This window comes from Pseudonaja textilis, chromosome 2 (assembly GCF_049901715.1).
Source record: "Pseudonaja textilis isolate UNSWEBS1 chromosome 2, rPseTex1.2, whole genome shotgun sequence".
NCBI classification, from domain to species: domain Eukaryota; kingdom Metazoa; phylum Chordata; class Lepidosauria; order Squamata; family Elapidae; genus Pseudonaja; species Pseudonaja textilis.
This window is the reverse complement of record NC_141991.1, coordinates 46,602,873-46,629,368: the sequence shown is the minus strand read 5'-3', so window position 1 is coordinate 46,629,368 and position 26,496 is coordinate 46,602,873. Positions and strand designations below refer to the sequence as shown.

Below are 26,496 nucleotides of genomic sequence, written 5' to 3'. Positions count from 1 at the left end.
CTTACCTTATGTTCTTCTCAGACCATATAAAGAGGAATAAACTATGCACATTTTCCTGGACACAAATGGACTTATTCTGTATAGTTGAGTTTACTTCTGAATAAATGTACACTGGGTTCCTGCCATAAATTCCCTATTATGAATGAATGACCTCACAGTTTCCTCATCCTCTGCTTCTTCCGAACATTTGTGCCCCACCCATGTTTTATGATATCAGGCCATCTACAATGGAGTGGATACAGGTAGTCCTTGACTTATAACCATTCATTTAGTGATGATCAAAGTTACAAAAATGGCTTACATCTGGTCCTTGTGCTAATGCCCACCACAGCATCCTCACGCTCACATAATCAGAATTTGGGTGCTTGGCAACCTGAATGTATTTATGACAGTTGCAGTAACTTGGGGTCATGGGATTACCTTTTGCAACCTTCTCAGCCAGCTTTTGACAAGCAAAGTCAATGGGGGAAACCAAACTTGCTTAATAACAGCACGATTCAGTTAACAACTGCAGTGATTCACTTAACAGCTGGGGCAAAAAAGGTTTTAAAATTAAGCATGATTGACTTAACAACCACCTTGCTTAGCAATGGGGGTTGTAAGTCGAGAACTACTTGTATTCACCCTTTTTTTTTTTGCTGACCTGTTTGCTAGAGTTGAGAAGAGCATAAAGAAGATTTGTAGCTGTGTAAAAGCAACAGACATCCAAATTAAGTGTTTCCTGTTCTACCTTGATAATCTGTTCAAACTTTATGAAGACAGAACCTTTAAATGAAAAGAAAAACTAGAGGCAGTGGTGGCATGCTACCGGTTCGAACCGGTTCGGCTGAAATGGTAGTAAAAAACTCCAAGGATCAGCTGAGGGGAGGAAAAAAAGGATGATCCGCTGAGAAGAGAAAGAAGAGAAAAGCACAGGATTGGCCCTCCCACCTGTCCCTGCGCTTTTCTCTTCTTTATCTTCTCAGCTGATTGGTGCTGCAGGCCTCAGCTGGTGTGGGGAAAGCTGTGTGTGTGTGTGCGATCACCGGACCTGTAGTGGAACAGGTAGGATCTCACTGCTGACTAGAAGTGACATGATAGCAGTGTTCCAATATCTCAGGAGTTGCCACAAAGAAGAGACAGTCAAGCTCTTCTCCAAAGCACCTGAGGGCAGGACAAGAAGCAATGGATGGAAGCTAATCAAGGAGAGAAGCAACTTAGAACTAAGGAGAAATTTTCTGACAGTGAGAACAATTAATCAGTAGAACAACTTGCCTTCAGAAGTTGTAAATGCTCCAACACTGGGAGCTTTTAAGAAGACATCGGACAACCATTTGTCTGAAATGGTATAGGGTTTTCTGCCTGACCAGGGGATTGGAATAGAAGACCTCCAAGGTCCCTTCCAACTCTGTTATTCTATTCTGTTCTAAATGGTATGGGCTACATTTTTCTTCATCCCTAGCTAACCCATCTAGGCTTGTTGAGGGGTAAAATAATCCCGTATACCTGGGTGACTGTAGGTGAGGAAAGACTGCATCTTCTCTCCATCTCTTCCAGTGACTATGAAACAGAACTGGAGTCTTTCTCCATGCCCCTTGTCTAAACAAGGAATTGGACTTTCATTTGGTAAACAGTGCCAGCTAAGAGCAGTGGAAATACTAGCCCTGGTAGTGTTCCTATCCATCAAGAAGATATTTTAAAAGAGTCTTAAAATTAAAGAAGATGCTTTTAAAAGGTTTTAAAATGAAGCAGAAATACAACTGAAAATGATGCTGCAAAGCCAATGCCAGCAGCTTCCTGCCTTGTCTTCCAGATGAAATCCCTGGAGGGCTGTCAGCACCAAATTGCCCTTTTCTATCTCGTACACATTCACTCAGCTGGCCAAGTTAACAGCGAAGCTGAGAAAAAGCAGTAACTCAGTTGGAGCATACAAGCTGCACTTTTCCACCAGCCAAAGCTTGAGAACTTTTAATCCGGCCAGTGACCTTCCCAAAGCTTGGGAACGGGCCAGTGGCTTTTCTTTCTTCTTCGTTCAGTTTTATTTTCTGGACCCCTTGATGTGGGTTATTGTTGGGGTTATTGATGTTGGGGCTATTGATGCCCGATTAACTGTGTGCGTTGCAATAGCAAAAGCTCTAATTTTCTTTTATAGTGGAACGGAGAGCAGATAAATGAGAAGCTCTTTGTCTACTTATTATAACAGACCTTCTGGCTTATTCTCCTTTTTTCTTTTTTGTGATCCCTTTTAAAAATTTCATTTTTTTTTTAACAGACAGCATCACCAGTGAGTTCTGCATGATTATCCAGGAATTCTTGGTCAGAAAAATCTAATGTCTTTATTCTTTTGATTCCCTACCATTTAATGTATAAAGTGCAGGGGTAATAAATGCATTAAAATGTATATAATTATACCACGAGGCGGCGGGGGAGGCCTTGTTAATTGCATGGGTGTTTTCAAGTGATAAGTATTTGAGTGATTCCTATATTCTTAGGAGTTGGCTGAAGCCGTGCTATTGTCCATGGTGGAAGAGATGTGTTTTCATATCATTTGGAGACTGTAAACAAAACATAGAGTTTGAGATAGGTTTTGTAACACTTAGGCTCACTGTGCCTTACTGGGCTCTTGGAAAGTGGATCCCACAAGAGTTTGAACATTCAAGCGACAAAGCACATCTATACTCGAGAAGGAACCATTGCATTTTTGCCCTGCTCATGACTTCCAATTCATTTCTTTGTGTATTTATTCAGAAATGAATCTTGTGACATTCAGAAGAAGTTATTGTCGGGGAATGGTGCCCAAGATTGCAACTCGAGTTGATTAAATCTGTTGCTATTAAATGCATAATGTAAAAATGTAACAGATTATAATACAGAGAGAGAGAGAGAGAGAGAGAGAGCTTCCTCTAAAACTTTTTCCTGTGATAATGGTACATTTTCCATTTCTTTCCATTTCGCTCCCTGTTTTATTTTCATTTCTAGAAGTAAAGACACAGATACAAGATTTCTCCTTTCATTTGGATCCTCAAAGCACTGCTGGAAGCTCTTTAGTGATGTTGCTTCTGTAAAATTATAAAAATGGGATTGTCGACATATTATTTTTTTTTACAGCAAAAAGCAAAAGATCAACTTTTTAAAAAGACCAATCAAACTGAAGGTCTATGGAGATTCTCAGTCAGAACTGAAAAAGCTTCTTGGATGAAAAGCGAAAATTCTTAAAGGAAAAAGAAAGTCCAGTTGCTTTTTGAATAAGCATCCTTGGGACAATCAAACCGAAGGGAAGAAGAGAGTTGGTGAAACTGTTTCTCCGGCATATTATAGTCCAGTGATGGCTAACCTTTTCTGCACTGAGTGCCGAAACGGGAGCACATGCATGCTCATGCCAGAAACCAGAAGAGCAGCTCTCCGATGTGTGCAGGGGAGTGCTGGGAACAGGAAGCTTCCGGGTGTGCATTGGCCACCTGGTCTCAGGTTTCTAACACATGCGTGCACAAAGCCCACCTGGCCGGTGTACGCATGTGCTTCAGGGAGCTGCTCTTCCAATTTCTTCCAGCACTCCCCCATGCAGGAAGACTAGCTGGCTGGCACACACATGCGATTTAGGGAGCTGTTCTTCCAGTTTCCAATGCTTCTGCGCACGTGCAGACCAGCTGGCTGGCACGTGCATGCCCAGAGAGAGTTGCTCTTCTGGTTTCCGGTGCTTCTTCATGCGCAAAGACCAGCTGGCCAGCGTGCATGCATGGCTCTGTGTGCCACTTTCGGCACGTGTGTCATAGGTTCACCATCATGGCTATAGTCCCTGCCTCAATAGCCTGAACTGATAGGGCAAACAATTCATATTCTATTATATTTTCTCCCAATTATTTTTGATACTTTGTGGCTTTTCTAGAACCATGTGATGAATATTCAAGAATGTTTGGCTCATTTCTCTGTTGCATGACATACCGGAAAGGAGGGATTAAAATTTACATTGAAACATAAAAATAGTTTTGGGAGAACTGAGGAAAACAATCATTGTCCCTTCTAAAAAAATTGTGACAGGTCTTCAAACTGTCCTATAGTTTATTAGCAAAAGGGCAGAGTATTCAGAACTGACTTGGAAAGAGGTTTTGAGTTGGTGCGGGCACACTTGTTTTACCAGCTGGCAGTTCCTTGAAAGAAATATACAACTCCATATGGAAATAGAGTTCAGGAAGTGTTAAGGAATTGGTAAAAGGTTGGTGACATGTCGTTGCACTGTTGCTGCCTCCTTAATGCTTGCTTAACTCAAAACACATTATTTTCTGAGCCTGTGCATTTACTGTGCAAACTCAGAAAAGATGGCAAAGTAAGTGTACCCATACTAGATCCAGAGCACGTTTGCCTCTTTAGACCCAAACATTCTTTGCTTCTATAATTTAATCAAAAGTTACACCCAAGCACACAAAACACTCAAACACATTACAACAGGCTCTGGAGCATCTCCTTTTCATTGTCTTGGCTTGCCCGTTGGCTTAGAAACTTTAATTGCTTATTACCTCAAGTTATGTTCCATGCAACGTAAGCAACCAAACCATATATGTTAGATTATATTTCTGAACTGGCAGTCTTAACGCTCTGATGAAAAGCAAGCAAGCATATTGCTGAATGGTCAGGAAAGGATTTAACATCATTGTGGGACTCTATCCCCGTTTCCAGAGTCCCATCCATGCCACCTCCTGATCAAATGATGAAGAGTTCTGCCCTTCTTCTGTGAAGAAGTTTTGAAGTATTTCCTGTGATCTCCCTTCAGAGAACAGGACAAACTTTTTTCCTACTTGGTCTTTCAGGACAAAGAAAAAGATGGGAGGGAAACCTCTGAGATTCCTTGAAAGGGGTAGGACCAGTGCACTGAATAGTCACACAGAGAATAGAAGGGTAATAGTGATGTGCACATTTAAAGGAGTTTAGGTTAAGTTGCAGGAGAATGTATTTAGCTGGGAAAAAAGAACTGAGGGTTGCATCATTTAATTGACGGAATTATTTTTCATAAATTGTATTGATAGTAGTTTCAGATGCCAATTACAGGGAATTAGATAAATTAATAGAGGATAATTCTCTTTCCAACCTATTAGTCAAGTTGGCTGTAGAATACTTCCACAATCAGTTGATTACTAATTGAGTAGGAGAGCAATGGAAAAAGGAGGTATTGCCGCTCGTGAGCTTCCCAGAGACATCTGGAGAGTTCCTGTTGTAAACCGAGTGTTCTTCTCCTACAGGCAAATGGTTGGGTGTGCCCATCACTGACTAATGCTTTTCTTAGCCAGGATTTTTTGAATAAATCAGAATTAGCTGGGCTTATACCCAACTCGCTAGGCCAAAACTAACTAAGTTGTTATGGATAAAATGTGTGAACTAGTCCCTTTTAAATATGAATGGAGTGTGAACGGACAATCTCATATGAATTGATGACTCTTTTTTTTTTTTTGCCTTTTCATGCATTTCAGGCATTGTGTCACCCTGAACTTCATGACATCTTACGAGTTGGTTTTGGGTGGAAGCGTGTAGGTGGCCTGGGCCCTTTTCCCTTGGCATTCCTGTGGAAGTCATAATGCAGGGACCCACTCGTGAGATCACTGGCACTCATATGGGTGCTAGTTTGCTGTTATTAGATTCTCCTGACCCATCCCTGCCTGGATTTTTTTTTTTTTAAACCAATTGCAAAACAGTCTCTTCCTTCCTTTATTTTGTTGCTTTTGGAAAACTTTCAGACATTTCTTTTATTTTTTTCTCCACCCTTCTTTTCTGTGATTCAGCGAGACTCCGCAAGCTCTTCAATTATCTCATTGCTTCCAGCTTTCCCAGGCTTGCTCCTGCTTAGGCAATTAGAAACTGTTGGTAAATAATTGCGAGTTGGAGCTTTGAAGTGAAGTGAATCCATGCTTTTGCTCCTGCCTTCACTGCAGGCAGAAGCATTTTATGCTCTGGCAAAACCAAAGCAGGCTTTATGCCAGGATAGAACCGAGCATCTGTGCAAGAAATGCTACGAAGAGAAGCCAAGCAAAACCATAAGACTTTTATAAGGCCCAGGTAATAACTGAGGAGAGAGGAAACTTCTCTACAACGGAATCATTGTTATTGAAAATACCAATGAAGTCAACCATGTCGTGTTACATAGAAGTTGTTTGAAAATATTTCACCAGCTTAAGTTCTTAAGTTAGACTTAAGTTCCTATCATTTCTGTCTGCAATATTGGCAAATTATTATGTGAGCCAAATTCCTTGGAGATGACCTCAATTATGGGAATGCTTCTCTAAGAACTAACTACACATGGTGCTGAGATTGTGCAACTCATGGTTTAAAAAAGTAACTGATGGGTAATGAATGTCTAATGCTGTTGTTATCAGGGCTCCTTTACATACCTCAAGTTCTGCATATTCCATAGGAGAGCAGGTAGATAGATGACAGGAAGCTTAAAGTTCCCTCATACATTTGTACTTGCTCTGTTTAAAATAATAAACTCCTCAGTTTGAAAAATGTGGGTGGGCAGCTAGTTGCAAGACATGTTCCATTTTGAGGACCAAAACAATTGATGAGATGGAGAACAGTGGATTAACGACCAAAACAATTGATGAGATGAAGAACAGTGGATTAACTTGCTTTTTTATTTATCCAGTTTCCTCAATTCTTCTTGTAAATATATTGAAGAACAAGCAGCAGTCAGCAATATGTTGTGTTGACAATGTTTGTCTGAAAAGAGGATGACCCTAAATTTAAAAATACTGCAAGAACAGAAAAAATGTCAACAAAACTTCTGTGCAACATCTACCTTCTGTTATATTTTATCTGCAGGTATGCATACATGTATATTTATATCAACTAACAGAAGTCACATTCCCCAAAAAAGAGAGGATAGAAAAAATGAGAGGAAATTGAATGGCAATGAGGCAGCAGTGGGATCCTACCTGTTCCACTACCGGTTAGGTGATCGTGAATGCGTGCATGTGCACCTAATGCGTGTGCATAGCTTTCCTCACACCAGCTGAGGCCTGCAGCGCCAATCAGTTGAGAGAATAAAGAAGAGAAAAGTGGAGGGGTGGCTGGGAGGGGCATTCCTGCACTTTTCTCTTCTTTATCCTCTCAGCTAGTTGTCCAAGGCTTTCTTTCCTCCGCTCAGCTGATCGTGGGAGGCTTTTATTACTACCGCTTCAGTTGAACCAGTCTGAACTGGTAGCATACTACCACTGCATTCTAAGGGAAGAGGTACATAGAAAGGGAAGGCAAGAACAGAAGTCTTTCTTGACTTTATCTAGGGTTTACCTTCACCAGGAAAACAATTTTTAGTCTTCAGCCCAGTCTTTAAAGACATCAAGCTTTTGCAACAGCGGTGTTGGTAGTCATTTGTTCCCCCTGCCCATTTCTTTTTTCCAATTTCCACTTGATTTCTTATCAACCCTCCAGTTCCCGGATAATCTTTTGTGAATCTTCCTGTCAGTACTTTTTCTGCCACTGTGCTTATAATTTGTCAAAACTTTACATTGATTTATAAAAAAGAACCCTATACATAACTTAAAAATTAAAAGAGGGAGAACAAGCCAAGCAAGATCTTATCTGATTCCTTGTCCTTGACAATTATATAAACCAGAGGGCTAGCTAGGTGGTGTTAAAAGGGGATTCCTATCACCTAGCAGGCTAGAGATGGAAGAATTATTAGTCAGCCAATGTATTGTACTTTCATGTTTCTCCATCCTACATTGGTGAGATAGGAAAACATGTCAGGACAGAAGTGGGTGATTCCCATGATACCCTCCCAACATTCTTCTCTGGTGGCCATTCTGCAGCTTTGGAGAGCTAAGGCCCACACCCAGTAGAAGCCGCTTTGGAGAGCTAAGGACCACACCCAGTAGAAGTTGCTAAACCTTGGGCAGAACATATAGAGTGAACATATGTACATTCTTGAGCTACATGACATTGTTCTGCAAGTACTTGGATTTCTGAAGCCAACATGATGTTATGGTTAGAATAATTGAGACTGGAAGAACAAAATTCTGAATCTAAGTAGTTGACTCTACTAATAGAATCATCTACTATTTCTTAGCTTAGCTTACATCAAAGGACAGTTTAGGAAACGAACATGGGATGGGAAAACCTTATTGCCCCTCTTGCAGAAAGGCCAGAATATGATTTTAATAAAATACATCAGCTGTAAGCAGCTAATGGGGCTTTATTTAGCCTGATTCCTAATATAATAATTAAAGGCTGCATCTCTCAGAAACTTTGGCATGCTGAGATCTTAAGCACAGTTAATTGGAAGCAAACTTTTTTGGCATCAGGTTAATGCGTAATGTAAATATGTATTTTAAATTGTGGTGTTATAAAAGCTGGATTGTATGAACTGCACTGCAGCTGTTTCTGTGCAGATTTATTTTTTAATTCCATGTGCACGGCAGGTTCAGGACTACCGCTGATAATTCTGAAGCAACGCATATGGTGTCTACCCTTTCCAGGCCAAAGCTGCCAGTGAAAACAGAACTATTCATGCAAAGAGCTCAGACACACACAAGTGTGCCACTGGGAAATAAACCCCTCTAGGAGGACTGCAGAACGCTGCTCTTTGCCTCTCAAATATTATGGCTGTCAGATTTAAGTGTGGTCATTTTCTACAAAGAAAGCTTAGATAACAGATTAATACATACTGATTTGGAATGAAATGCTAGCAGTATATTTTCTCTACATGGTAATATTCTTTTGACTTGGGAATTGTCTGTTTTTGCATACTATTTATTATTACATTTGTGTTTTGCTTTTCTTCTAGGATGGAGATCATATCCTAGCAGAATTTTAGTGGGCTTTGAGCTATCTGGGGGAAAACTGAGGTTTAAAGGGCAACACACCAATTTTACAAACAAATAGTAAATTAGGATGGTATACAGTAACAGGAGCTCATATTTGCCATCAAGTGCCTTTTAAATTTGCTCATGGCCTATTGCAAATTTTTATTTCCTTTTTTCAAAATAAAATTGTTAGTGATATTGGGCTGTAGACACAGTTATGCCACTGATGAGTTTTTTCTGGGTGAGGGGTTTTTTTTTGCCTTTACATTCATTGATGTAAAATGGCTCATTTTATTATTTAGGTCAATCTGATCATTGCTGAATGAATTGTAATATTTTTGGGAATTTTTAAAATATGCATTCTATTTCACTGATGGAATCTGTGATTAAAATAAACTTGCAATCAGTTGGGAACAAAAGTAATAGTTTCCATCGGTGAAATAAAGGCCTGAAACAGTAGAAGCAATACTTACAGGGCTGAATGGATAATTCAGCAACGTGTCAGAGAAACAAGAGTGAGTCTAAACATTATAAGAATTGAGTTTTCCTCCATGCTATTGTTTGTATGGAAAGCATAGTTCAAAGTATGTCCAGGTCACAATTAGTTTAAACTTGTGGCCTTTCCACATTTGGAAGGCCTTTCAGATTGTCTCTCATGCCCAAGTTACTCGCAATTTTACTATTGCAATACACTCTACGTGGGGCTGCCTTTGAACAGCATCTGGAAGCTGCAGCTGGTTTTCCACATGAAATGGAAGGTGATGGGTACTTTTTGTTACGCCTGTGTGATTGCTACTGCATGAATTGCATTGAATTTGAATTCCTGCAACAATTCTAGAGGGGTCACTTGCAATCAGATTGTTTCTGCCTGTCTGGTAACCTTGGACAGAGTGGGTGTACTTCAAACCCCTCTATAAATATTGTCATCTTGTGTAACCAAGTGTACCTTCTCTGACAAGGCTCCTGCCTTCTGAAACCTCTCCCAGAGAAAATTAAGGTTCCTAGTCTCCAAGCATTCCAGAAAGCCTTAAAGGCCTGGTTCTGTTCCCATAACTCAAGTTCAGGTATTTTGTGGAGCACGTCAGTGTTTCTCTGGATGTTATTGATGTGGTTTTGTCTAGGCAGTCATGTCTATTTAAATTATGTATCCTTTTTTTTTAAATATTGTAAGCCACCCAAAGTCTTTTTGAAGTTGTATGGCCTCAATTAAATTAAACCAAGCTAAATTAAATTAAATTAATATACAAATTCCATAAAATGTCACATTATTTCTTTTAGAATAGTGCTTCATCTCCTCCCAAAGCAACACTATAAGGAAACATAGTGACTGGGTTCACACAGCATGCTTAACCCAAATCCAGCCACAGGCAAACTCTGGATTGCATCTGTCTCCTGAAGCATCCCTAGATGCTGCCAAGATTGAACTCCAAAATTGCCAATATTCAGTGACACAATGCAATGTTTAGCCCCCAAAGGGTTGCAAAATAGGTGTGTTAAGTCTCTGTGCATTTTTTTTTTCATAAACAGTTTCATGTCTCCAAGATAAATCATCGTGGCCCTCAGAGGCCCCCAAAACTTGATACTTCATTTATTTGGCCAAGTATGCAAGGAATTTGTACAGATGCCCATACTTCATTGGTTTATGAATTCAGCTAATATTGTGCAAAGAGGGTTTGGGTAAAATCCTTACCAGTATAATGAGTGTATATAATAAATCTCTAATCTGCATGATATTTGTGTATTTAATAATTGGTTATTAGCGAACTTCATCGTTTTTACTATTTTATTTCTGCACATACATTTGTAAAAAAAAAAGATAATATGTTCCTAAATAATTTTTATGAAGAAATGTGCTGTTGGATAATTACATTTAATTAGTTTTCATATTATGTATCCTGCTCTACTTTTATTCTAGTGGCTAAGAGACAAAGCCTGTAAAATATGAAAGCAAAACAAAGCAGTCATTTCAACAAAGCCATTTCTGCTAGACACACCTACCCACCCACCCATAACTGCTGTTTTGCATGATGTGAACATGTTGCTTATAAGTAATTCAAATACCCATAATCCTCAACATGACTGCTTCACTGTTAGCATTGTGTCCTGATGGTAATAATGTGATTTGCATACATATGGTCCATTGAAGATCCTGGCATTCCTTGAAAAAGTCAGAGACGAGCACCAATGATTTTGGAATAACCCTTCTTTAGAAATCGCATAATATCTTCATATGCATGAATTATGGAACTAAATAATCCTGTTTCCATTCAGTGGAGGCGCCATCCTTTATGTCTTCTTTTTTAAAGCATTACCAGTGACAGCAGCTCTTGCTGGCTATTGCTTTGCTTTCTAAGTGCTCCGTTCCTCCTTCCCATTTTCTTGTTAAAGTTGACAGGAACTGAAAATGATAGTAAGACGACTGTGGCTACTGACTGGAGTATGATTTGTATCACAAGATGCAGAATCCTATTGAGAAAGGATGGGTAGGAGGGAGGTGGAGAAATGATAGGCCTGTTCCACTATGGAAGCAGCTAGAGGTTACATCAGCCCCAAAGGTCAGGGATGAAGCCACCTACAAAAGAACAAGAAGGGCTGGTAAATTTGGGAAGCAGGCATGCAGTACACGCTTCTGCCTTGAGTGCCAAAAAGTTTATTTTTGCATACCAGCTGCCGTTTTTTCATTTGCCATCTTCTCACGGGGTGTTCACGCAAGCTGCCTCTGTAGATTGGCTCTGTGTGTATCTGTAGATTTAGCATGTCTTGGCAAGTATGCCTCGTGTCTCCTGAGAAGGAGTCACCTATGGCTTATCTAAGCTGTAAGAATTGTAATGATTCTTTGCATTCTGCAGGCAATCGGCATTGCCAACCTAGTGAAAACTTGCCTGAGTAATTCATTATTGTGTTATACTTCTGCTAAAACAAAAGGAGCATATGGCACGAAGACAAATCTTGCTGCCCAGGCCACTGGGGTGAGCTCTGAAATGAAGTCTAAAAATGGATACTAAGCAAAGGCCTCGAAGTGACCGCGAAATGATGATTCTGAAGTCGACCCATGGCAGATGTTTCTGCATGAATTCTCCAGTACTGAATTCTTTCTCTTCCTTTCTCCTTCTTTCCTTCCTGGGCCAATAAAAATGTCAACTTCCAATGATATAAAAATTTCTTTTTCTTTTTTCTGATGTTACAGTTTAACTACAAATGCAGTGATTGTGGAAGACTGAACAGCAGCTCAAGAATAGTATTGCGGATGGAAATAAAGGATGTCTACCTGGCTCATAGCCAAGATTTTCTATTCTATCATTGCTATGTCACTGTTTGTCTCACATGCCTGTGGTCTCGTGTGCAGCATGCAGACAAAACCCCAGTGATGATATTTTTTTCACAGATCACAAATTCATGTGACTTTGCCCTCGTGATGATGAGAATATTTCTGAATACTGTAGCTCTCCCTTTTCTCTCCTTGTATGGACATTGTCATAAGAAGATTCAAGGTGTCTTAATCTTGGAATGATGTCACTAGGAAGTCCTTTTATTCTTTTAATTTTTAATTTTATCTATTTTGTTTTTCTTTTATTTCTTATATGTGTAAATTTTAATTAACAGTTCTATATGGTTTTATGTCTCTTAGTCTATTTGAGGCTTTTTATGCTTTGGTTTGATGTTATAGCTACTTTGCTGGTCAGCAATTGCAAGTAAGCAAATAAATAAAATGTAGCTTTTCTATGGAAAAATGCAAAGATGCATACAAAAATGTTAGGAAAAATATATATGGATATTCGTATGATCTTTGCATTAATTTTAGCAGAGTTGCGTAGTATACCCAGCAGTCCTTGCAATTTATGCTAGGGAAAATGGGGATTTTGATGAAAAAAAAGAATTTAAGAAATCTTTTCTGTACTGTTATGGCATAATGCTCACTTGTTTCAAAAAAGCTCCGGCCTCAAAATGAAATTGCAGCAAGCAAAACACAAAAAAAATTTTTTGGAGGGTGGGGAGGACTTCTCACATTGGCCAATGGGAGACCCTGCTGATTGGTTCAAGGGGGAGGGGCTGAGGCTACCGATTAGATAGATTTGTTTGTTATAGAAATGGCTTATACTATTCTGAAAAAATAAAAAAGATGAAGTTTGATGTTATTACCTTATTAGTTGGAAGTCAACACCTTTTCTTTCCCTTTCCCTTCTTTTTTTACACTTTTCTCCCTCCCCTATTTTTCCTGTTATTTGCTTTTGTATTTTTGTCTTTTATATTATAAACTAATAAAAAATAAATAAAAAGGAGCGGGGGGGCTGAGGAGACCAGATGGCCAGGGACTATGTGCCTGTTAATTCTGTTTGACGGAAGAAATAAAACTCCAAGGGTTTCTTTTGCGATACAGCTTTTTATTAGCAATACTGTAGCAATAGCACTTAGACTTATAAACCACTTCACAGTGCTTTTACAGCCCTTTCTAAGCGGTTTACAGAGTCAGACTATTGCCCCCAACAATCTGGGTCCTCATTTTATCGACCTCGGAAGGATGGAAGGCTGAGTCAACCTTGAGCCTGGTGAGAATCGAACTGCCAAATTGAAGGCAACCAGTTGTCAGTAGAAGTAGACTGCAATACTGCACTTTACCGACTGTGCCACCTTCTTTCCAGTAAAAGTGCTTTTAGATATCAAAATTTTTATCTATAACAAATGGGATTAAGTGTAATCTATAGCTCAATTCATAATCTAAGACTGGTGGAAACTTAATGATTCAAGTCTTAACTGAGGACCTTCCAGTTGTTAGACACTTTTTTTCCTGGTGCTTCCAAAGTCTTATTCATACAGTCTGCCAAACTCAAGTGTATATTTGTCAATGATTTAAGCCAGAATTCACAGAGCTCATCTGATCCAGCAGCATTCCAGTTTTTGACCTCCTCTGATTGCCTTCATACAGTTTCCTCGGTTATCCCAATGTCTTCCATATAGAGTATACTTCCACCACATTTTCAACTTGCTTGATCCATTCTCCACTGTGACTCTCCTTTTCCCCCCACAAACTTTTCCAAAATTTTAAAGTCTTTCTGTCAGATTTTTCATTATTTGTAAATTGGTCCTTTCCCATTTTCAAGAGTTTTGTAGAATGGATGTTGATTTGCTCTAAACTGCAAATACTGCTGCAACTGAATTATTCAGTTGTTATACCACTTGATCTTGTCAGCAAAAGCCATGATTCTTTGTTGCCATTGTTCTATCTACAGCCTTTTGGGTTCCCTTCCTCTCCAGGCTGTATTTCTCATATAGATTAGTTTTGATTTTCTTATTTTTCAAGGTTCCCTGATTCAAATTCTTCAAAGTGTTCAAATTGAATTTATCTTCAATTCCAACTGCATTTTCCATTGAGGTTTTCATTTCTTGGTAAATTAATTCCTTCGTATTTTAACCCCCCCCCCAAATCTTTAATGTTTGTATAGGCTGTGGTATGTATCGGTTGATTCATTTGAGCCAATGTTTCAGTTGGAATAATGTTAACAACTTCATTAATATTCTAATGTTTTAGCCAAAGTTTTCTTGTTGATTTGTTTAAATTTTGGCAAACATATTCTTCCAGCTGCTTTCATTTCTCCTTGATTTTCCCAACTAGCTCTTGATTAACCAACAGTGCTTGCAATTCTTTAGCAATTTCAGTTTCTTCTCTTTCTCTTCTCCTCATTCTCCTTAATTAACATTAGTGATCTCTTCACTTTCTATTATCTGTTGCTCATTTCCTTTTCACTTGATTTTTTTACTGTTTCTATTATTACTAAGTCTTCCATCTTCACATTCTTTTATCCATTGGGCATTTTTATTGTAGTATTTTTCAGTTTTCTATAGATCTTTCTAAAACTGGATTGTTTTCTCTTTGTTTGGTTTTCCATTTTCAGAATTTCTATTGCTGTTAATATACTTTTGTAGAACCACCTCTGGTCTGATTAAAATAGCAGATTTTGCTTAAATTGGATGATTCGTGTCTCATAGCATTCAATTTTCCCAGCTAGTAATGTCATTTGTTGTGTTATGATTTGCAAAGCTTCTTCAATTTTTCTGGTGATAAGCCAATATTTTTTTATTAGGCTTCTCCTGATCTGTTCATTCTTCAATTTTTGTCTTTCATGTTTTTTTTAAATTACTTGCATCTCATCTCAGTTCCTTTATCTTGGCCTCCAGTGTCATCTTCCACTTTAGGATTGAATAGGGCTTTACTTTTGGTTTTCTAATTTTAATACTCTGTTCTGCTATAGCATAGGTAAGATGATTGGGTCTGTTTTATACATGTTATTTTAATCCTTGCAATCACCTTATTCATATCTTTCATGATAAGTACCAGGACTTTTGGGGGCACTTTTCAATACTGTCAATCTTTGTCTGCTAATTCTGCTTAAGCTGTAATCTTCTGTTTTTATTTTTCTTGTTGTGGAGTAGGATCATAGGTTGTTTGAGTACTGGCTTGTACTGGTTCTGTTTTACTTCTAAGTTATCATTTATGTAGTCATATCTGTTTCCTTTATATATCCAGTGGTTGTTATCTGAGTTTAGTCATTTTCACATTTTTCTTAATTTTTTCCAGTTCTGAATATTTTATTTCTGGTAATGAATTTCCTTTGATCTGTTAACCATTGTTCAATGATATTTGAGTCTGGATAAATTATTTTCAGTGTTCAAACATTCGCTTTAAGTACCCCAGCTTAGTTGTTTCTGATTTAAAATAGCAGACCATAATGGTACGATTTTCAAACACAGTATACTTTTGTCTTGTCTGAGGTAATTGTTCTTCCAGTAATCCTTAAGATGGTTTTATGACAGAGTGCAGTACCATCAAGAGTTTATCATGGAACCTGGTTGACCTCTAGTCTGAGAAGCTAGCAGAGTTAAATTTGGCCAATACTTATATGAGAGATTTTCAGGATAAACCAGGAATGGGAGATGAAAAACTAAGAAAGAAAAAAATGTCAGAGGGTGGCAGTGGCACCACTTGTTTATTATTCAACATGAATATGTCCATAAAATCACCCAAAGTTGAGTAGAACTACATTATTTTAAGGGCACATGCTTTCCAGAACTTCATAGAAAACAAGGGGATGTAAATATTAGGGTGTGCCAGTGCATCAGATTCAGATGCAAGGCCTGTTAAAGCAGCTACATCTTCCCTGGGATAGGGCAGTTGCAGCACAACCCCAGAAAAAGAGACATGGTTGGTGACAGATGTCATATTACAGGTGTAGCCCTTGACTTGCAACAGTTCATTTAGTGACATTTCACTGAAAAAACGGTACTTATGACTTATGACCATTTCTTACACTTACAACCATTGCAACATCCCCATCGTCATGCCATCAAAATTCAGATGCCTGGCAATTGACTCATATTAATGATGGTTGCAGTGTTCTGCGGTCATTTGATCACCTTTTGCGACCATCTGACAAGCAAAGTCAATGGGGAAGCTGGGTTAACTTCTGGGTTACTAATTTAACAACTGCGGTGATTCACTTAGCAGTTGTGACAAGAAATGTCATAAAATGAGGCAAAACTCACTTAACAAATGTCTCACTTAACAACATAAATGTGATCGTAAGTTGAGGACTACCTGTACTTACTTTTAAGGCACCTTTTCTCCTTCAGTCCAAAGTATTGCATATGATTAACAAATATAATCGATAATATATTTAGCACGTTGCGTTAAGGCAAAAGGAACTTCTTATGCAAATTTTCTCCTATAGGATATCTTAGATCAACATTTTCTGTACCTATACTTTCCTCCTTCTAGTCTCTGTGTCTGACTGATTGTCGGTCAGCCTGCCTGCCTGCCTGCCTGTCCGTCTTATTCTTACAGATATTTTGAAGATTAGAAGCCAGAACTATAACATCTTAGACATAAAGTATTTGACTACCCCTATAATATTTTGACTTACTAAGGTGATGCTTCAAAAAAATGCATTTTTTGCTATTCAATAAATTTGAGGGAGCCTTAAGCAATTTGTAGTGATTAACCTTTGCTCTGTATCCCCATGTATCTGGTTTGACAGCAGTGTCTTTTTGTTATGTGATCCCACACAATCAGTTTCCTTGTTCCTTTAGGGTTTGTTTTAGTAAGACAGCACATACTATGGGACATGTGGCCAATTTTAGAAATCCTCTGCAGGTGATCATTTGAGACCTGTGGCAAGAATCAGGTGGCCCTATTCTGGCAACTTTCTGTTTTTGCAGTGAAGGAAATAGAAAATAGGATATTGGGGGAAAAAGAAACCTAGAAAGCTGAAGAGGCTTCTGGAATAAGAAGTGAAATGTCTTCAAAGAAAAACCAGAAAAACCAGTTGCCCCTTGAAAAAGCTCTTTTGGGACACCTGGAAAAGAGGGGGGGGAGGGAAGGGGGAGAGAGAGAAACCGTTGGCTGTTAGAAGGGAAGGGAATACAGCCTCACCCAAGGCATGTTGTCTCCATCTGACCAAGGGTCTTCAAACTTGGCAAGTTTAAGACTTGTGGACTTCAACTCCCAGAAATTCCTCAGGTAACATGACTAGAGGAGGAATTCTGGGAGTTGAAGTCCACAAGTCTAAAAGCTATCAAGTTTGAAGACCCATAGCTTAGACCAACATAATTTACATATAGATTCCTGGGTACAGTAATTAAGAGCAGGATGTGAAATCTTTTACTTTTTGTTATTGGAAAATATTTAATAGAGTCTATAGCTATGGCCAAATGGTTGCAAAGAAAGCTGGTTCCTTGCTTTCTGTTATTGTATTTATACTGTTAATAGAACTGATGATAATCTTTCAGATAAAGCTTTGTGGGGAAATCTCCTGCAGACTTGGGATTGGTGCTAATTCACTTGAATTAGAAAGCATGAGTGAATCAATACTGCATCTGAATCCTGACCAAACAGAGCCTTGGTATTTTTGGCGGTTCGCAACTTTGAGAATTAGGTAGGGCCTCTGACTTTGTGTGGGTTGTATTTTGCCAGTAGGAGCAGATGCCTGCAAAACTGTGGTTTACTCTGGGATTAATCTATGTCATATGAGAATCAGGAGATATTAGTGGTCTGGAGTGTTTAGTCTGCTGACCGTGACTCTTCTGGCATAGGACAGCTTGGCTACCACAATCCCTGCTCTGATAACCTTCTTTTGGATTCCAGCTTTTGGATATGGGTCTGTCTCAGCAAAACATGCAATTATTCTAGGAGGGACAAAGGAGAGGGTTCTTTTTTGTTGTGGCACTCCAGGTTTGGAATGCTCACTCCCTGGAAGCAGGCTGGTTTCACATTATTTTACAGCATTCCTCAAAGACCATGGCTTTTGTTCCTCAAGAACCCTTCTTTCAGGGTTGCTTGATTATTTTTATTGCGCTCTAAAGAAAACATTAATCAATTTTTATTGTTTTAATTATTTTTTTTGAGAGAGAGATTGAGATTGAGATTAAGATTATACAGACCAGGAGATGCAGCTTCATTTGTAAGCTGTTTTCTGTGTCTTCCAACCTAGGGTGGGGTCAGCTCAGAGGTGGTATTTACCAGGATCTGACCAGTTCTGGAGAGCTGGTAGCAGAAATTTTGAGGCGTTTGGAGAACCAGCAAATCCCATCCCTGACTGTCTCGCCCCTGTCCATCCTCTGCCTCCCGAGTCCCAGCTGATCGGCTGGGTCTTCTTTTGTTGCCCTGCACAGGAGAATGGAGCTGGAAAGCAGGTTAGTGGGATGGGGAGGAAATAGGAATTTTGCAGTAACCTTCCCCTGCCATGCCTACCAAGCCACACCCTACCACCACACCCACAGAACTGCTAGTAAAAATGTTTGAATCCCACCACTGGATCAGCTTCCCATCTCATGACTACTTGTTCCTTCTTTTGAGCAACGAAAGGGCCTCTTCTGAGCTCCCCATTTAGCCCTCATTCTGTCAGCCTTTTCCCAGCTCTGAGCTTTGGGAAATTTGTACAAAAGACCTTCTGAATGGGTAATGAATACCAAAGGCACCACAGAGAGATTTTCTCTGCCTATCACATCACAGGACCAAAGGGTGAGTCCCTATGGGACACCCAGCAGTCTGTGGAATGTGTAGGGAAAAAGAATTCGGCTCCAAATGAAACTGCTTGGAAGCTCCTTGATTCAAAAGAGACACTGCCTTTAATACAGACCTTGGTTCTATTCTCTGACTTGGCTTCTTAAGAAACATCTTGTACCTTTCTCCCCTTTGAAAGAAGAAACTGGGGTTTACACCAGGGAATTGATATTTGGAAGAGGTTACTTTTTTTAAAAAAAATATTGATTTATATAGTTTATTTGCATGTACCGCAGGTTACTTCTGCTGACTGCTGGCTGCCAACAGTTCAGCAGTTCGATTCTCACTGGATCAAGATTGACTCAGCCTTCCATCTTTTTGAGGTTGGTAAAATAAGCACCCAGATTGTTGGGGGCAGAGGTGGTATTCAACAGGTTCTGACCAGTTCTGAAGAACTGGTAGCGAAAATTTTGAGGAGTTCAGAAAATTGGCAAATACCACCTCTGACTGGTCCCGCCCCCATCTATTCTCTGCCTCCTGAGTCCCAGTTGATCGGCTGGGTCTTCTTTGGTTGCGCTGCACAGGAGACCAGAGCTGGGGTGGGGAGGGAATGGAGATTTTGCAGTATCCTTCCCCTGCCATGTCCACCAAGCCACACCCATCAAGCCACGCCCATAGAACTGATAGTAAAAATGCTTGAATCCCACCACTGGTTGGGGGGCAATAGGCTGACTCTGTAAACTACTTAGAGAGGGCTGTAAAGCACTGTAAAGCGGTATATAAGTCTAGGTGCTATTGCTATTAATAAAACATTTTTAATCTTAATAAGAAAACAAGTGAAAAATGCAAACTAAGAAGAAAAAATAAATCTACCTTATTTTATATTTAACAATAGTCACTGGTTTACTAATGAATTCAATACTATACTATGAACAATACAATATCTTACAATAATATCCCAAACTCTCTGACAAGGTAACTTCATTTGATTAGTTGAAAATATTCCCTTTACCAGAATAGATAGATCATACATTTCTGACAACATTCTTTGACATCTGGAACAATATCACTTTTTTTCCAGTTTCTCAGTATTCATGAATGTGGGTTGAGGATAAAAAAAAACCCATACATTTTTCTTATTTATTGAATCACATAGCCACCTTTGTCACACCTGACTCATCTTATTGGATCATGGATATTTCAGTTATAATTATAACAGCAGGCTTAGATGATTCTGCTGCACTGTTATTGTTAGATATTAAACTTTGTGTTCTAACTAAGCACTACCCAGGAGCATCCAAAGATATAGAGAATTTCTGGGCTAGCAACAAGCTTTCTTTATAAGATAGAGTGTTTAGATGATGCAATGTATATTTGATTAAGCCATTGGTGAGGGGTAGCTTTATACTACATTTTCATGAACAACTCACGTTAAAGTTTCTATGTGTCAGTTGCACTCATAATATGTTTTTCAGAACAGGAATAGCATTATCATTGATGTACGTATTGGCAGGTTTAATAACCTGGGCTAAGTCATAATATGGTTTGCTTGATTTAAACTTAATGTGTTATTTGAACCAAGTCTTGTTGGAAGGCTTCCAATGCTGCCAGTCAAAAAACAGTACTTGGTTATTACTTTTTTTTTTTGCTATAGGTTTTATCCAAAATCATTGCAGAATACCTTATGCCACCAGACTTGAAACTCTAGACCTAGAAATCCTAGAACTACACCGCCTCTGGTCCGATCTAAATATAGTATATAAAATCATACATTGCAATGTTCTACCTGCAAATGAATACTTCAGCTTCAGTCATAACAATACAAGAGCACACAACAGATACAAACTCAAGGTTAACCGCACCAAACTGATTGCAGAAAATACAACTTCACCAACAGAGCGGTCAATGTTTGGAATACTCTACCTGACTCTGTGATTTCTTCCCCAAACCCCCAAAACTTTAACCTTAGACTGTCTACTATTGACCTCACCCCCTTCCTAAGAGGCCTGTAGGAGGCGTGCATAAGCGCACCAATCATGCCTACCGTCTCTGTCCTATTGTTTCTTTTTTTTTCCTTATAAGTATCTATCTCATGTATTCAAAACTATGTTTATTCTTATACATGTATCTTGTAAGCGATTGACAAATCAAATAAATACTACATAAATACTAAAAAATGATGGAAGATATAGTAGGAAAATGTCATTGGATGATATTTTGTGATTGGATCTTTTGTAGCTTTTGTGTGTTGGTTTAAGAATAGCCTTGCCTAGAAGCATACTGAAGGGGAGTAAAACTGCTTTATAGAGTTTGCTGAGATGCAATAGTAATAACAATAACACTGAGACTTATGTACTGCTTCACAGTGCTTTACAGCACTCTTTAAGTGGTTTTACAGAGTCAGCATAGCCCCCAACAATCTGGGTCCTCATTTTATCGAACATTGAGCTGATCAGGAGATGCACATTGGAGGTATAAAGCATCTGCAAAAAAACAAAATAGATTCTGCTTATGGCTTTTTGCCATTATTTTACTGTGATTTTGGGGAGAATCTTGACCTTGGACCCTAAAGATTGTGAAACGAGTTGCTGTTCAAACATTCAACCTCCTGGAAAGAGCTGCCTCTCAGCTTTTGCTTTCTGAGGTTCTGAAGTGATGCACACAATAAATAGAATTGTTGCAAAGTTCCTTGTGGTAAACATTAATAAACACTTTGAGTCACTGGGAGAAAGGGTCACCAGTTAATTCGCATTTGTGGAAACCCAAATAAAGTCGAAGAAATGGAATTGCATTTATATTCAAAATTCATACCTTGCTGCATTTACATCTCCCATTCCTCCTGCTGGCTTTTTAATCTTACTGTACTCTCCATGTCCCTCATGCAAGGACCATCTTGACTAAAGATATATTAATAGCAGTAACAGCAACAATAATAATGCTGTGACTGTTAATTAAGCTGTACAGCACCCTTGCGGATGAGTTGCTGTTGATGCTTTCATTTAGAACAAATGAATAACACACACAGTATCAAGATGTTTTCTGAACATCTTATTTATCAGTCTAAACATGATATTCACATACAGTTTTAATTTGTCTTCATATTCCAGAGGTTTGACTTTTCTTGCATTGATAAAGTGGGAGGAAAGGAGGAAATGTGCAAGAGTTAGAATTTCTGAACCAATGCTTCAATATTTGATAGATATTCAACTGGAAGGGGGCAAGAAAGGCTTCTAGATTTAATAGAATAAAAATCAAAATATATTTAGGTTTTAGAGAAGGCCTTTAAATAAAGATGTGTTGCTCTAAATCATGTCTCATTCTTTATATTTGGCTTTGCTATCTGAAAGAGTTAACAAAGCAACCTCTTCAAATCAATACATATCAGAAACTAGCAAACTTCAAAGTGGTTATGGATTTCATACCATAAATATTGATTTATGGCCCAAATCGAAAACTATTGGCTTCTTACAAGATTTAAATCAACTTCTAACTTGAATTTTCATTCTATTTCTAATTTGAAACCTTCAATGATGCCGCTCCCCAGAAAGTTTTGAGAAATGTATATTTGTATCTGACACCCCTCGTATCTGATTTGATTCCATTTGTAGAGAGGCTTTTCATGTCCTTTATTATAGAAATTGACACACATTGGCTGTAAGATGCAGAGCCTTCCTCCAATTCTTTTCTTAGCTTTCAAACCTTGTGCCTGATGAGTATTTCAAAGAAAATCTAAATCTTGCAAATCGTATAAACCTTTGGAGGCTATTATAAAAGACATTGTCACTGTGGAATTTTGAGATGTTTTTCCTTACAGCCAGTAAGATTGCTTAAATTCAGCTTAGTATGGATGTAGGTCTTGCTCAGAAGGGAATTTTAAGGAGAGGAGAAGGGAGGAGGTGTAAGCCTGAAGGGTGGAAGCAAGGGAGGAGCATGAGGGTCACTCTAGATAACTTAAGTATGGTCAAGAGATTTGAAAACATTACGTAGGCACCAAACTATTTAGCTCTGCTTGAAGAGTTACAAGCATTGTGTAGTGTTGTGGGTCTCTTTTGAGTTTCAAAGAGGGAATAGAAGAGCAAGATTTGTGAGTAGCTTTTATTTTTTTGCTACCCTTATTAAGAAAAGACTGGCATGATCAAGGTATTAGAGAGATAAATCCAGTGACTTTTCCGTATTAGAATAATGCTCATTGGAAGTTTGTGGGGGTAGTGGCTGCAGCCAGTCAGGCAACGGTCTTAGTCAGTGGAGTCCACAGAACAGATGTGACCTGAGTTTGAAAGAAGCTTCTCGGCCATTTTTTTTTAAAGATAGATGTTGCTCCTAGCAGATTTTCTTTCCAGCCTGGGTGAAAGGGAGATATACTGGTTCTGCAAGCCATGTGGCCAGATTGCCATCTGATTGTCCCATTTTTTTAAAATTGCACATGTCTTATGATTTTGTCAGACAAGTAAGTGCAAGCACTCACCCACGCTTCCTTCCATCTGGGTTTCAAGTCTTCTTTGATATCAACTTTCTTTTAAGTCGCCTTCCTCTCTTTCTCAAGGAGCTGCTGCATCCCATTGTAGTATTGCTGACTGAGTCAGACTGACTCCTTCTCCCTACCCCTCTCCCCTCCTCCCTCCGCTTTCCTCTGAGGAAGTTTGGCACTGTTTACTTTTTTTTGCCCTGCTAGAAGAATGGAATGTATTTTTAGGCCTCTTTGCTCTGCTCTCTGAATTGCCATGCAGCATCTGAATGCTTTGAGCAAAGTTTATTTATTTATTTTGTCCCTTTTAAGAATATATAATGCAGTCCTTTGCAGACCTGGGCTCAGCTCCAAGGCGTCTGCCTAGAGGGTTTGTAAAGCACTCTAACCATGGTGGCCATGTTTGTGGAGGAGAAGTGACTTCCTGTTAGCAAGTACACATGCTGGTATGGGGGAATGGGGATTTTAGACGGGGGGTGTAGTTAATGCTCTCTCTCTCTCTCTGTGTGTGTGTGTGTGTGTGCGCGCAACTTCTGAAGGTGATGTTACCCACTAAATGTTGCCAGGCTTGATTTATGATGCTAAGAGGGAAATATGCTGTTTTTCTTTTTTAAATGCCACCTTATACACATAGGATAGTGACCTATATACAACGTGAAAGATCTAAGGACTGTGTTTTTTGGTTTTGTGTTCTGATCTGATTTTTATGATCAGATGATTTTGAAGCTAAATAAATTTGGGCCTGTTATGGGAGACCACTGGCATCAAAGATGGGAAAAATAAAGCTTTTCAACTGAATATGTTCAGAAGCTATTCGTAATTATTTACTCTGCTATTTTATTTACTGAGGGAATAGTTAAAGAATTACACTTATCAATGTCACCACCTTCCCCTAATTCTTCCATACGAATAATTTTAAATATTTTTTAAATCTCTCCTTTCTTATTATTTTTATAAATAACTCAAGGTAGCGAACTATACTCTTTCCTTCTCCTTTCCCCCCCCCACAATTCTGTGAGGTGAGTTGGGCTGAGAGTGGTTGGTGAGTTGGTCCAATGGTGGTATTCTACCGGTTCTGCCGAGCTGATAACAGTGATGAGCAGCGGAGACTGAACTGATTCTCTCCACCACTCTGCTGTTGGGCCCACCTGCCCACCTGCCCGCCCACCCGGGCTCCCATACTCACCTTTATTCTCTGCTTTTGAAGCACAGCTGCTTTGTGCGGCACAAAAGAATGCTGAAGTGACGGGGAGAGTGCAGGCTTGAAGGAGGTGAGTTGGAACTCCTCCGCGCCTGCGCAAAGTGCGTGTTTGGCACACGCGTCTGTGTGCATGCGTGCAAAGCACGCCCACCAAGCCACACCTACTGAACAGGTGGTAAAAGTTTTTGAATCCCACCACTGAGTTGGTCCAAAGTTACTTAGTTGGCTCTTCATGCCAAAGGCAGGACTAGACCTCACAGTTTCCTGGTTTCTAGCCTTGGTGCCTTAACCACTGGACCACTGTACACTGTGACAGTTCTTGATTTCTAACTAGTTTTGTATTCTCTACTTTATAATCTCCAATCAAAAACACAATCGGTTGGGTCAGTTTCCATTTTGAGTGCATCTGACTTAATATGTAAGATGGATAGTTTGCTGTTGTGGGTTTCAAGCTGGCCTTGTTTTGGGGGTGGGGTAAACAAGCTATGAGATGTTGTTTCCTAGAACGTTTTTGATTTTTTTAATGAGCTGAAATGAAATTTGGGTTGATCAGGCATCTTTACACTCGGATACAATTGTTCCAGTCTTTCTATCTGTGCAAAGCTTGTGTCATCACTTAATTCATTGTAGGTCTGAGTAGCTCCAATTCATTCCAACTCTTTTTTTTAGGCTGGTGTTGGTCTTTGAAACCCTTTATTGCATAGAACTACCGTGTTTCTCACAAAATAGGGCCAGGCCTTTTTTTTTTTTGACCCCTGAAAAAACGGTTAGGCCATCTTTTCGGGGGTGACTTAATTCCCCCCATTTGCATCCTTGGGCGGGTGGGCGGCGACGGCTTGCATGTTGACCTCGGCATTGGTGGGGCACTTCATATAGGGAAACCTTCCGCCACCATTGCTTTCCCTTCTCCCCATGCTGCCACGGCGTTTAGAGCAACGCCGTGGCATTTGGCACAGCCATGCGCAGCCAGCCAGGGCTCCTCCCTGCAACCAGAGCCCGGTGGAGACACTCAGGTTCAGATGATCCTGTCGGTGCCTTGCCTTTGTCTTCGAAGGCAAAGCCAATTCTTTTAAAAATGATGCCCTACTACTGGTATGACAAAGACTCCCCTGCGCGAGAGGGCAGCCCAACTCCACGTGGGGAGGTGAATCTCATGGGGCCACAGCGCAGAATCGGCCCACCCTGGGAGAAGCGCCCAGCCGCCATCCCTGCCTGGTGCTGGGCAGAGGGTGAAGAGCTTTGCCTGGGGCGTCCAGTGCAGCTGACAGGCGGGCCCTCCTGCCCAGTGGCAAAGCTCTCGCCAAGGCAGCGAGCATGTCCCCGCCAGACCCTCCGCTCATCCCACCAGAGCCATGCAGGCTGGGTAGAGCCAGGAAAGCGAGCCGCGGGTGCACGCCCGCCTGCCAACCAAAAGAGCCGGGCCGACCTGAGCTTGGCTTCCTTCCTAAGTCCCTCCAGCCTGAACCCGAAGGGGCCACTGGGAGAGGCCACCCGAGGCAGTTATAGCGCCCACCCATCCGTGGACAGGGAGGCAAGGCAACGGCCTACTCCACGTCCTCCTCTGAGCTGAGCCCCGCTGAGTGAGCGCCTCTGCCTGATGTCCATGCCGCTGCAGCATTTGGAGCTGCCGGCGCATTTGGAGATGCGTGGGGACGGGGACAGGCTGGGCAAGAAATGGAAAGGATGGGCGGCTTCGGGCTCTCTCCACCAGACCCTCCGGCCAGGGAAGCAGCGCTGCTGTTGCCTCGCCTCCCTGTCTGTGGATGGGTGGGCACTATCATTGCCTCGGGCAGCCTCTCCCAGTGGCCCCTTCGGATTTTGGCTTTGAGGACTTGGGAAGGAAGCCAAGCTCAGGTTGGCCCGGCTCTTTTGCTTGGCAGGCGGATGCGCACCCGCGGCTCACTTTCCCAGCTCTGCCCAGCCCGCACGGCTCTGACGGGATGAGTGGAGGGTCCGGCGGGGAGGCGCTCACTGCCTTGGCGAGAGCTCCGCTGCTGGGCAGGAGGGCCTGCCTGTCAGCTGCGCTGGGCGCCCCAGGTGAAGCCTTTCGCACTCTGCCCAGTGCCAG

The 26,496-nt window shown here is 40.3% G+C and overlaps 1 protein-coding gene across 7 annotated transcripts in view; it reads left to right on the top strand.

Annotated features, from left to right (window-relative positions):
* The window catches only part of PLXNA1 (plexin A1), a 391,291-nt gene that overhangs the window by 12,590 nt on the left and 352,205 nt on the right, over nt 1–26,496 (top strand). The window contains exons 1-2 of one of the 7 annotated variants that reach the window (XM_087923768.1): nt 18,273–18,452; nt 19,059–19,145. The exons of the other annotated variants lie outside the window; for them this stretch is intronic. The gene's annotated coding sequence lies outside the window, so the exon portion shown is untranslated. Of the gene's footprint in view, nt 1–18,272; nt 18,453–19,058; nt 19,146–26,496 lie in introns of those variants that run through there. 7 annotated transcript variants of the gene reach the window in all.